This window comes from Megascapheus bottae, chromosome 25 (assembly GCF_031878675.1).
Source record: "Megascapheus bottae isolate mThoBot1 chromosome 25, mThoBot2.hap1, whole genome shotgun sequence".
In the NCBI taxonomy this organism is placed as follows: Eukaryota; Metazoa; Chordata; class Mammalia; order Rodentia; family Geomyidae; genus Megascapheus; species Megascapheus bottae.
Genome location: NC_143533.1, coordinates 14,071,472 through 14,084,086, shown reverse-complemented (window position 1 = coordinate 14,084,086; position 12,615 = coordinate 14,071,472).

Sequence of the window (12,615 nt, the reverse complement as noted above, 5' to 3'; positions counted from 1 at the left end):
AAAAGCCAGAAGCGGTGCTGTGGCTCAAGTGGTAGAGCCTAGCCTTGAGAAAATCCAGGGACAGTGCTCAGGCCCTGAGCTCAAGCCCAGGACTGGTAAAAAAAAAAAAAAAAAGAAAAAAAGAAAAGAAGGAACTTAGCTCTGACCACTAGGCAGATCTTGGGGGTGGAGGGTCTATACATTTGGGGATCTAGCTCTGAATTAGAAGTGCATTTGAAGCCCAATGCTGGTAGCCCACTCTGGTCATCCTAGCTACTCAGGAGCCTGAGATTGTGATTCGAAGCCAGCCAGGGCAGAAAAGTCCCCACGAGACTCTTTATCTCCAATAACCATGAGAAGTAGCACTGTGGCTCAAAGTGGTAGACCACTGGCCTTGAGCAAAAGAAGTTCAGGGACGGTGCTCAGGCCCTGAATTCAAGCCCCACAACCAACAACAAAAGTACATTTGTGAGGAGTGGATGACACTATCACCCCTCTTTATACTAACAGAGAGCACCTAACAGGGGGCAGAGGAAGAGGGGAAAGAGGACATGCCCAAGGGAAGCAAGGGTCTCCTGAGCTCCGCTGGAGTCTTCTCCATTCATCTCTCAGGTGAGTGGAGTCAATGTCATGGTCACCTCAGGTGTCTGTGCAGTGGACACACAGCTCCCTCCTCATATTGTAGCAGAAGGCTCTCTGTGTTCAGCAGAGCCCATTTTGTGCAAAGAGGGAGGATGTGAAAGCAAGGGCAAATCTTGGTCAATTGGCTACTGCTGGCAGAGGGTCCTGGCACATTAACTATATCCCAGGTAATCCTGAAGTAGAATTGAATGTCCTGTGGTCTGGTGATGGACAATTACAGAAGAGCTGTCCAGGACAGCTAGATGTCCTGAGTAAAGCTGGAGTGTTGAGGACACCACTTCTCTGAAGTGAGAAAGGAGCACAGGTTCTACCTTTGCAGCCCCGATTGGCCTGCACAGCTCAGCACAGCACAGCCCTGGACCTCCTAGCTGCTCACACTGCCTCCAGCCCTGCTTAACAACCGCCTTGAAGAAAAACACCCAGCCCAGCTTTGGGCCTCTCTCCTCTCATTAGCCAGGATATCAGTTTTTCCCAGAAGATAAAATCTGTGTCTGGCAGAAACTTACTTGCAAAAATAAATTCTTCCCTGAGCATTTTCTAGACTCATTTTAGAAACAAATCTGAGTTGGGCCTTTTTATCCATTTCCAAAGACAAACAACCCACCCTCCTCCACCCCCTGATTCCATAGTGTATATGCTAGGGGAAAAAGACAGTGGCAGGAGTTGCTCTCAGAAGCAGGGAGCACCCATCAGCAGGGAGCCTGGAATCATCCCATTCCTGCCACAAATGTCTGCTGCCTGGGTCTGGAGACCGGGGCAGAGTTGGGCTCCCAGTCTTGGTCTGGTGTAGCATTTATTCATCCCTCACAGCCATCCATCAAGTCAGGGAGGGAGTTGTGGGGAAGCCAAGAAGAAAAGTGTCCCAGGGAGCTGGACCAGCAGCTGGGGTTCAGGACCATGCCTCGTGTTCAACAGCAGAAGCTTGCCAACATATATGGGAGGGGGCAGAGAGAGCCAGGGAGAAGAGCCAAAAGGGAGGCCAGGAAACCCCAGGAACAGGAAGAGGACCTGGTCATGTGGGCCGGTCACGTGGGCAGTCTGCCATAAATGGAATTTAACAGCTGTGGCTATGAGAACTAGTGTTATATGCCAAAGGTTTAGAGGAAATTGGAAGCTGCCATTAAACAGACTCCCCTGAAGTAAGAAGGTGTCTCTGGCCTCAGAGCTGGGGGATGGAGAAACAGGACAGTTAATATCCAGGAAGCCAGGCTTGCCTGCCTTCCTTTCCTTTCCTTTTCCTTTCCTTCCTTCCTTTCTGCCTTCTGCCTTCCTTCCCTTTCCCTTCCCTCTTCCTTCCTTCCTTCCCTTCCTTCCTTCCCTTCCTTCATTTCCTTCCTTCCTTTTCCTTCCTTCCCACAGGAGTCACTCTGTTCAAACTGTGTGTCTGGCTGTATTCCGGTGAATCATGCCTGTAATCCCAGCTACTCAGGAGGCAGAGATCTGAGGATCATGGTTTGAAGACACATGATCAGCAAAGTCCATGAGACTCTTCATTGAATCACCAAAATGCTGCAAGTGGAGCTGTGGCCCAAATGATAAAGCACCAGCCTGGAGTGAAAAAGCTCACTAGGCTCTGAGTTCAAGCCTCAGGACCACAAAACAAACATGTGTCTGCTGAAGAATGGCTGTGACTACTTTCTGAAGGATTGCTTGGTGACTCAGCTCTACTCCTCTAAATCTAACACCTGTACTGCCTGCTCTTAGAATTGGGAGGAGCCCCACACCTGGCCTTCTTATTTCCTTCTTATCACATCCCTTCCTCTCTCTCTCCCTCTCCCCCTCTCCCTCTCTCCCTCTCTCCCTCTCTCCCCCTCTCCCCCCACCTCTCTCTCTCTCTCTCTCTCTCTCTCTCTCTCTCTCTCTCTCTCTCTCTCTCTCTCTCTCTCTCTCTCTCTCTCTCCCCCTCTCCCCCCCTTCCTTTCCCTCCCTCCCTCTCCCCCTCTCTTTCCCTCTCTCCCTCTCCCTCCTTCTCTTTTTTCCTCCCTCCCTCCCTCCCTTATTTCTTTCCTGCCTACTTTTCCTGGTGGTGCTTGAACTTAGGGCCTGGGCGCTGTCCCCGAGCTCTTTTGCTCAAGGCTAGCCCTCTACCACTTTGAGCCTCAACACCACTTCACATTATTCTGGTGATTCATTGGATATGAGTCTCATGGACTTTACTTCCCTGGGCTGGCTTTGAACCACAATCCTCAGATCTCAGGCATCTGTGTAGTTAGAATTACAGGCATGAGCCATCAGCACCTGGATCATACCACATTTCATGGCAGCTGAAAGACTGTGGCTTCTTTCAGCCCTGAGTCACATGATGGCCCACAGAACCTCGTGCCCAAGCCTAAAGGGCTCTAGATTGCCCGGGGGGTGGGGGGGGGTAGTAAGGAGCTCGCAGGTGCACTCTATAACTATCCATGCATCCTGCTGGCCCAGCTGCTACCACTAAAACCTCTGACTTTATCTGCCTCTCACTCGCTCGTTGAGTCTCACAGGCCAGAAATCCACTGTAAAGTTGGGGGGTAGCGGGGCCTGCTGGCTCTACACTTCCTTGCTGTGCAGCTTGTGAAAAGTCCTGGAACCCCTCAGGCCTTCAGTCTCTTCACTTCCATTGATGGGAATTGGTGAGTCTCTCTGCTTCAGGGAGAGCATGGAAAGTTGTCTGGGCGAGGCATCTTGTGAAGGGGCTTTGGGGCTCAGTGTTCCCTCCCAATCCAAAGGAGGAAGGCTGGGGGTGGCAGGCAGTGGGTGGGTGAAGCTGTCATTGACATCATAGCCACAGTCCTAAGACTGCACTCTGGGGTGCAGGTCCCCGCTTGCCGAGGGTCCATACCTCCCTTGTGTATGACCTACACCTGTGGAGGAGTCAGGATTCAGAGAGATAATGGAGGCCATGGGTGCTTAGGGCCATGCTGGGGCGCAGGAGTGGAGCTGTGGACAGTGGCAGGGGTCAGATGCAGGCAGCTGCCACAATGGAGTCTTCTCAGTAATATGGCTTCAGTTCCTTCTCTTTCTGGATTGCAGATGGGCATGGTACTGTCAGAGCAGATAGGGTGGTTGGTTATGAGTCCCTAGTAATGAGGGGCGACTTCGTGCTTGTTGGTGCTTGATAGCATTTTATTTTGCTCCTGGGATATTTGGGGGCTTGCTGGGCAACTAGGCAGGACATTAGAGGACCATGAATGGACTCCACCCCTCCCTGTGCTATCCAGGCAACAGGATCTCAGTCACCCAGGCCCTACCTGGAAAGATTGTGGCTCAGAAAGTAGAAGAGCCAGAGGGCCATGCTCCCAAGAAAAAACTGGGGTATCCCTAGTTCCTGAGCCCTGGAGGGCGGTGCTGATGCTCTTTCCAACCTCAGCAGGAAGCTTGCGCTTCTCTGAGAGCAGAAGTTTCCATCATCATGCCTTCTCCTCCATGTCTGCCCCTGCTCGGGGAGCAGGGCATGGTGCTGTGCCTCCCTACACAAGGGGCCTGGAAGCAGGAGTTACCCGCTGGCTCAGGCTGCCCTCCAGAAATGCTCTTTCCAGCCCTTTGTTCTCTGTAGTGAGAACCAATAAAAGTTAACTCAGGAACTGGTGGCTGAGGACTGCAATTATAGCTATATTGAAGACTGAGATCTGAAGATAGTGGTTCAGAGTCAGCCTGGGCCGCAAAGCTGGTGAAAACTCTTATCTCTGATTACCCAGCACATCAGTTGGAAGTGGAGATTGTGGCTCAAGTGGTAGAGCACTAGTCTTGAGCAAAAGAGCTAAAGGACAAGGCCCAGGCCCTGAGTTTAAGCTTTTTTAAAAATTTTTTATATATTTTTATTGTAATTAATCGAAGGGTTTCATTATATTCACCAGATAGAAGGTGCATTACTTTACAAGCATTGCTACCCTTACTCTTGTTTTTGTCCCCATTTCCCTCTCCCCAGAGTTTCAGCTTTAACGTGTGCGCATGTGTGCATATACATACCATAACCATCATCCTGTAAAGATCAGGACAGTGGGAAAAGCCAAAGGCCTCATGCATGTAGCTACCCATGTGAAATCTCCTGGGCTCCTCACATGAATATCTCCATTTTTCTCATTTAGAAACAATGTGTGATCAGATTTTGTGTCCCTTTTCTAAACTGTCCCTAAGTAATTGACTGCCAAAGTAAGATTTGAATCCAAATCTTCTCATGGGAAGACCGGATGTCCTGATAATGTATTCATGGAGAGAGCTGAGAGATTTAAATTATTGGATAAAAGCCAAAAGAAGTGGCTTGCCACATTCATTCCTTTTTCTTGAGGTGACCACTTCAAATTGCAAGTCTGTAGAAATAAACCCTGGGAAGAAGCAACTAGAGGTTGTTCTGCAAACCACCACCAGATGGCACCACAGCACAACTGCTGAATAGCCTAAGGGTTCAAGCTAGACCCAAAGGTCTAGCTGGGAATAATGAGGCAAGGGTCCTCCAGGTCCAGGGTTATACTCACACTACTGAGATTTGCTAATATTGTGATAAGAACTGATATCTGAATAAGAAACTCAATATCACAGATCTAGCAGTCTCCTGTCCATTGACTTATGTATCAACCTAAAAAAAATGATATCTTTGGGGCTGGCAGTTCAATCTAGTGGTACAGTGCTTGCCTAGCATGCACAAAGACCCAGGTTCAACTTCTCAGTACCACATACACAGAAGAAGCTGGAAGTAGTACTGTAGCTCAAGTGATAGAGCTCCAGCCTTGAGAAAATCCAAGGACAACAAATTTTTGAGTCAGGCACTTGTGGCTCACACCTGTAATCCTAGCAACTTTGGAGGCTGAGATCTGAGGATTGTGATTTAAATCCAACCTGGGCAGGAAAGTCCATGAGACTTACTTCCAATTAACTACCAGAAAACCAGAAGTGGTGCTGTGGTTCAAAGTTGTAAAGCCCTAGCCTTGAGCAGAAGAGCTCAGAAAGAGCACCCAGGCCTTGAGTTCAAACACTACAACTGACCAAAACAAAGCAACAACAAAAAACTCTTCGGGGACTAGCAACTGTTTTAAAGTGCCTCAACTTTTCTAGAGTGTATAGCAGATGCTGGTGTCTCCTCTGGAGGGCAGGTACGTGATAAAGGCCTTTAGTGAAGGCTAAGTGGAGTCATGGGACTGGTGTGAGGTCAGAGGTCATGCAGGAACACGTAGGCAGCTTGGCCAGTGAGGCCACCCGGTGAGGTCAGGGGATAGAGAGCTGTGTGATGGATGGGCCGGAAGGAAAGAGGTGGGGTCAAAATAGCACTTCTCACTCTCAGGAACAGTTGCCATGGGTGATTTGGCTCTGGGGTTTTGGAAAATCTTAGGGAGAACTGGTGAGTGAGCAGGCTGGTTCTGCCCTGCCTTTACAGAGTCACAGAACTCAGGAGGAAAAGCAGGAAGTCAAAATGGAGGGCCTAGCTGCTGAGCTGTCCTTGTTGGAGGGCTGTGAGGGCCCACCACACTGAAGGGCTGAACCCTGGGACATAATGGGGCTCAGTGAGGAGGGCCCCTACTCTCTCCCAGTGTGTTTACACTGCAGACAGCCAAAATGAAGAGAATTTTCTAAGAAGGGGACTTGGGTTGTAGAGAGAAGTTTGAGGCTATATTGGAAAACAATAGGAAGTGTTGTGATAAGCTTTGTGATAAGAAATGCCTCCAAAAATATATACTTAGGATTTCATGTGAGGCAGAGATAGGAAGATTTCAAATTGAAGGATAGCAAGACTCTTATCTTAAATTCCCCAAACAGCCAGGACTATTGGCATGTACCTGTCATCCCAGCTACTCAGTAGGCAAGGATGAAAGAGTACTGAGGTTGGAGGTCGGTGCAGGCAGAAAAGTCCAAAAGATTCCATCTCCAAAGTAATTAGTCAAAAGCAAGGCTGGAGGAATGATTCAAGAGGTAGATCACCAGCCAAGCAAGAGAGGCCTCAGAAGAAACCAACCCTGCTGACTTCATAGTTCTCTAGGTCTCAGACCCCTAAGTGGTGAGGATTATAGGCATAAGCCACCAGCACCCAACTTCAGTAGTGCATTTTTAATAATTGATTTTGTATGGATGGATTATAGTCTCTTTAACACACAAGGGAAATTTTCTGGGGGTTAGGGGAGGAAAATCCCTGTAGAATTTATGGCTGTAGGTGTGTATTAGATTCTAAGGCTGAGGAGAAAAATTAATTTCCTTAGAGTCATATTCCTTAGCAGGCAGCATTCTGCTGGTATCTCTACCCTACAGGATATCTGAACTTTCCCTACCATAAAGCCATATTAATTTGAAATCTAAAGAACAAAAAGGGAAATCTCTCCAACTCCCTCCTTTCTTCTCTTTACCCCTCCCCCCACTTTGCCATTTCCTGAGTTCAGCTAATCTCAGCACTTTTATTAAGCAGTCATAAGGCCTAACAGTAGCTTTTGAAACAAGAGTCCCAATTTTTAATTAACTTTGAAATAAATGTGGATTGACTTGTAATTTGGTATGATTGAATTAACTCTTAACTTTGAGTCAGGCCTTAAACTTCTTCCTCTCTCTAATGAAGAAGTCCTTTGGTCTTACACCGAATCTTTTTGAAAGCTGCCTTACTTTCTTACTCTGTGGGGACAGTGGACCCCCACTCGTGTAACTTGATTTCCCCCCTCCCCTGGCTTTGTTTTCAGTCTTGCTACTTAACATCACTGCCAACTCTACATGCCTCAGACTCAGAACCACCTTCTTTTTTAACCTCTTCTGTCCTCAAGCTGTACCGAATGTTGCCCTCTTCTTCCTCAAAGCACCCCATCTTGTGGCCAGGCTCCCTCCTTTAGCATGCTTGATCAGTTCTCTTTCCAGACAACCCTGGATCCTCAGCATAAAACCCTTCTCTAACTCCCCCTGGCCTGGCCACAGCAATTCTAGGAATTGGTGGAAGGGCTCTGAAGGAAGTGTGGATGGGAGGGAAGTAAAGAGAGTCTAGAGAAGGAGAGATAAGTGACTTTGGTCTCTTTACCTTTGCTTTGGTCCCAACACTGCTGCTGCTTTGGGATTCTTAGAGCCCTTAGATGAGCCTGGTGCCAGTAGCTCATGCCTGTAATCCTAGCTATTCAGGAGGCTGAGATTAGAGGATCATGGTTCAGAGCCAGCCTGGGCAGAAAAGTCTGTGAGTCTTGTATCTCCAATTAACCACCAGAAACCCTGAAGTGGTAAAGCACTAGCCTTGAGCAAAAAAACTCAAGGACAGCACCCAGGCCTTGAGTTCCAGCACCATGACCAACACAAATAATAAAAAATTGAAAGAGAAAAAGAAATCTCTTGGATGATATTTGATGGGGAAACACAGGTCTCTGTTGCTACAATTAAGGTAGAAAAAAAAGTGACCTGTAAGATAAAATAGGAGCCATCCAGTGGAGCAAGCGAGATGGAAACAACACATCCCAGGCTGCCTCTCTGTTTTCCTTTACATCTTCCACTTAAAGCTGCCCACCCCTAGGGCCCTGGAAATCTGGTCATGTCCCATGTTTGTGCCTGGATTATAAAGGCCTTTTCTCAGTCCTCTTCATTCCCTGTGGCTGGGGCCTGTTTCAGACCCCGCCTTCTTCTGATAGATTTGTGACTACCTGTAAAGTTTCTCACTTCTTCCTCAGCCTCTGCTGCTCTTCCTGGACCTGAGGCACCTGATACAAGCAGAACCTTCTATGACTCTTCTGGGAATTGTGTGCAGGCTGAGCCATGATGGGGGAGGGTGTCTGCCAGGGCTGGGGCAGCCACCTCATGTGCAGTTGGAACCCCTTTGTCAATCAAAGTGAGGGGTAGCAGATGGAGGAGGATGGGTGAACTTGAAGGCAGTCCTCCCAGGTAGAAGAGTGAGGAAGATGGACCAAGAGAAGGAACTCTGATCCTCAGGTTGCAGCCTCCTGGGGGCTAGGAGGCACCAGACTTTTCTTCCTGAAGCACGAAGCACAGGAATATGGCAGGTGATGGAAGGCATGGATCTCAGCCATTTAGGAGCTGAGCTGGTGCACCTGCAGCAAAGAAGGCCAGGCAGGTGGGATGTGTACCTCAGGAATGGTGGGGAGGAGAGGAGAGGAGAGGGAAGGAGGGGGAGGGAGCCCTTCCAGTTAGGTGGAAAGCAGTGGAATTTGAGCTGAGCTTTGAGTGGTGGATGGATTATAGAGGCAGGAGAAACCTTCCGTGTCCTCCCTCTTTGCCTAGCTTTTGTTAAGGAAAATTCGGAAGTTTGCAGGGGGCTGTTCTGAAATTAGCATGGAGTCCAGCTGGCTGGGTGAGTAAATGAAGGAATGTGTAGAGCCAGCCCTGACCATGGAAACAGAAAAAAAAAATGCTGAATCGATCAGGACTTCAGGTCTTCTGAATGACTGAAAGGCAGACCATCACCTTGCAGTCAGAGTCCTAGGCCCCTGGCTCCCTGGATTGATGCCTTGTTTTTCCCTACCTGAAATTTCAAACTGGTCCTTGCTTATCTTTATTTCGCTTTATCATCATCATCATCATCATCATCATCATCATCATCATCATCATTTTGCTGGTACTGGGGCTTGAGTTAGGGGTCTTGCTCTTCTTGTGTGGCTTTTTTGCTATATCACTTGAGCCATACATCTGCTTCCTGACTTTTTGCTGGTTAATCAAGAAATCACAGTGTCTCAGATTTATCTGCCTGGGCTGACTTTTGAGCCTTGATTCTCAGACCTCAGCTCTTTTGAGTAGTTAGGATTAGTGTGAGCCACTGGCTTTTGATGTACAACCTTTCTAGAAGTGAGATGTTTTTCACCAGGCTCCTAATTTCTTCCTGAAAGACAAATTGAGACTTATTAGGTCAAAAAAAATAGGTCTCTGATAGTTTCCTTATTGTAAGGAAGCATCAAATTAATTATTTCCACTCAGGAAAATGTCATGTCAGAGTTCATTATGGCTTTCATCCCCAAGTGAACTCCCAGAAGAAGCAAATGAGAAGCCATTTCTAGTGTGTGGAACTCAAAGGATGAAAGGATCTTATTTTCCCTGAAAATAAAACTTTAACCATTAAAAAAAAAGTCAAGTGCCACCAAACAGTATAGTCAACATGACAGTATGAAAAGAAAGATTAGTGAGATTGTCATGAAGGTCTTAGCCTGGATAAGAGAGAGAAAGAGAGAGAGAGAGAGAGAGAGAGGGAGAGGGAGAGGGAGAGGGAGAGGGAGAGAATGTGTGTGTGTGTGTGTTTCTTTTGTATGTTAGTACTAAGGCTTGAACCTGGATGCTAGAGTGCTGTACCATGGGTTTTTTTTTTTCTTGTTGTTTGTGTGTGTGCGTGCGCGCGCGCGTGTGCGCCAGTCCTGGGCTTGAGCTCAGGGCCTGAGCACTGTCCTTGGACTTTCTTAAGGCTAGAGCTCTACCACTTGAGCTTTAGCACCACTTCTGGCTTTTTTCTATGTACATGGTACTGAGGAATCTAACCCTGGCTTCCGTGCATGCTAGGCAAGCACTCAACCACTAGGTCAAACTCCTGGCCCCTTGTTTTTTTACGGAAGATGGGCATTCTACCACTTGACCCACAGTTCTACTTCTAGGTTTTTTTGCTGATTAACTGGAGGTCAGTCTCCCATGGACTTGCTTTCCTGGGCTGGCTTTTAAACTGAGATCCTCAGGTTTTGGTCTCTTCAGTAACTAGGATTATGGGCGAGAGCCACTTGGCTGCTGGATCAGAGCAGGTTGTAATTGCCTTTATTTCCAGATAGAAGGATAAAAACCCACTTCATTGTGGCTAAGTTTCCCAGCTGGGTTGCTGAGGGCCTGGAGAGACATGCACCATCAAATCACATCCATCTACCAGATCTGCTAACATGATTTTTCTTGTAGTTGTGGACTTAGTCCAGCTTCAGACATTAACAAAATTCATTCTGACTCTACTTCCAAATCCCTAATTCCTAGGGAGCTGGAAAGACTGTGGGTGCCAGCCTTCTATAATCTTTGTTCACATGATGAGCATTGGTAGGGTCCCCATTGTGCCATACTAAACCCCTAACTCCATGGGTTTCCCCTAAGAATGCAACAGCTTTCCTGGCCTCTGAGTTCTCAGCTTGTGGGAGAATCAGCACTGGGCAAAGAGAATAAGGTAGTAGTCCCAAGTCTCCAGTGAGAGGCCTAGTCATGAATGCAGAGTTGGAATTTTCCAGAAAGAGAAGGGAAAGGGAGGAAGGTAATTCCAGATGCCTTGAGGATGTAAGGATAGTCCTGCGTTCAGGGAAGGATACTGCCCCCATCTCCATTCATAAAGAGCCTTGTCAGGCTTTCTGTGCCATGTGGACTTTATCCAGAAAATAACTCCAGCTTCTTGAAGGCCTGAGGCTGACCTACCTAATGGGCTCTGTTTTTCCTGTTACTGGAGCAACCAGGGAGGTGAGGAGGGCACTAAAGACGGGGAGACGAGTTCATAGATGATTTGCCTTCCAAATACATCCTGTTGGGTAGAAGTGCCCATGTGCACTTGCTGACCGAACTTGGCCAGTCCCTTGGGTGTGTGGCTGCTTCTTGTCACCTCTTGGGTGATGGAGGCAGAAGGAAGGGGTGAGGGGCAGGACCAGAAGCTTTTTTGCCCTTTCTGCTCTTGGCTAAGTTTTTAACAAGTTAGTGTTTAAACTTCTGGCTCAATCCAGACAACAATGCCTCTAGCCCTAGGAGAAACGTGGCCTTCCCTGCCCTTGTACAACCCACTCACTTTCTGGGAAACAGCATAGACATGATTAAGTGAGGGAGGTGTGTTTAGACCTTTTGCTTTTTTTGACCGCTGTGAGTCACACCACATTTCTCCATCTTCGGTTAATCACTAGGAGTTTACTTCTTCTGATACCTGTGCAGCCCCACTGGGCTTTGAGGCTCTCAGAACCTTTCTGCCACGCCAGCTAAGGCTGTCTGAAGTCTTAGGGGAAGTATAGTTAGGACAGTCATTCCCTAAAGTTGCCCATGCCATTATCCTCCAACCAGGTGAAGGTGTTGTTTCCTGGTTAAAAACTAAGGTGACAGATGGACCAGTTTTGCTAATCTGTGTGTGTGTGTGTGTGTGCACGCGCGCGTGCATGTGTGCCTGCGCATGTGTGCCTGCCTGCCTGCCTGCGTGTGCGTGCCAGTTTTGGGGTTAGAACGCAGTGCCTGTGGTCTATCCTCAAGCTTCTGTGGTTAAGGCTAGTACTCCTAGAAGCACAGCTCCACTTCCAGTTTTTTGGTGGTTAATTGAAGAGTCTCAGGTTCTGGGTGCTGGTGGCTCATGCCTCTGTAATCCTAGCTACTCAAGGAGGCTGAGATCTGAGGATCATAGTTCAAAGCCAGCCCAGACAGGAAAGTCTGTGAGATTCTTCTCTCCAATGACTATCAGAAAATTGGAAGTGGTGCTATGGCTTAAAAGGGTAGAGTGGTAGTCTTGAGAAAAAAAAAAAAAGCTCAGAGATAGTGCCCAAGTTCAAGCCCCATGACATGATTAAAAAATAAAAGCTGTCAGGGTCTTTCCCAGGCTAGCTTTGAACCATAGTCATCAGATCTCAGCCTCCTGAGTTGCTAAGATCGGTTGTGTCAGCCACCAGTGCCTGGTAAGACTGAAGATCAAAGAAGGATTGTAGCCTGGTGTATCTCAGTAGAACCAATCATCATGAAGGCCCTTTAATGTAGAAGAAGGAGATGGCAGGGGAACTCCAAATGATGGACCAGACAAATCATCCTGACCTTGTGGGCTTTCAAGATGGAGAGGGTGATGAGCCAGGAGCAGGGAGCAGTGGCACTTAGTAGCTGAAAAAGAAGAGGACCAGACTCTCCCCCTTAGAGGTTCCAGAGAAAACTGATCCTTTCAATGCCTCTTTTCTGCCCAGCAAGGTCCATGACTCCTGAGTAATAGCCAGAACTATGACAAATCTCTTTGGTGTGAAGCCAGCAAGCCAGTGCCTATTGGTGGTCACCAGAAAGCAGTACAGGTGACCAAAAGCAGTACAGGTGATGAAGATGGGATTCTGTGGCATATACCTGGGGCTCAGGAAGGGTTTCAGAGAGATCAGGATT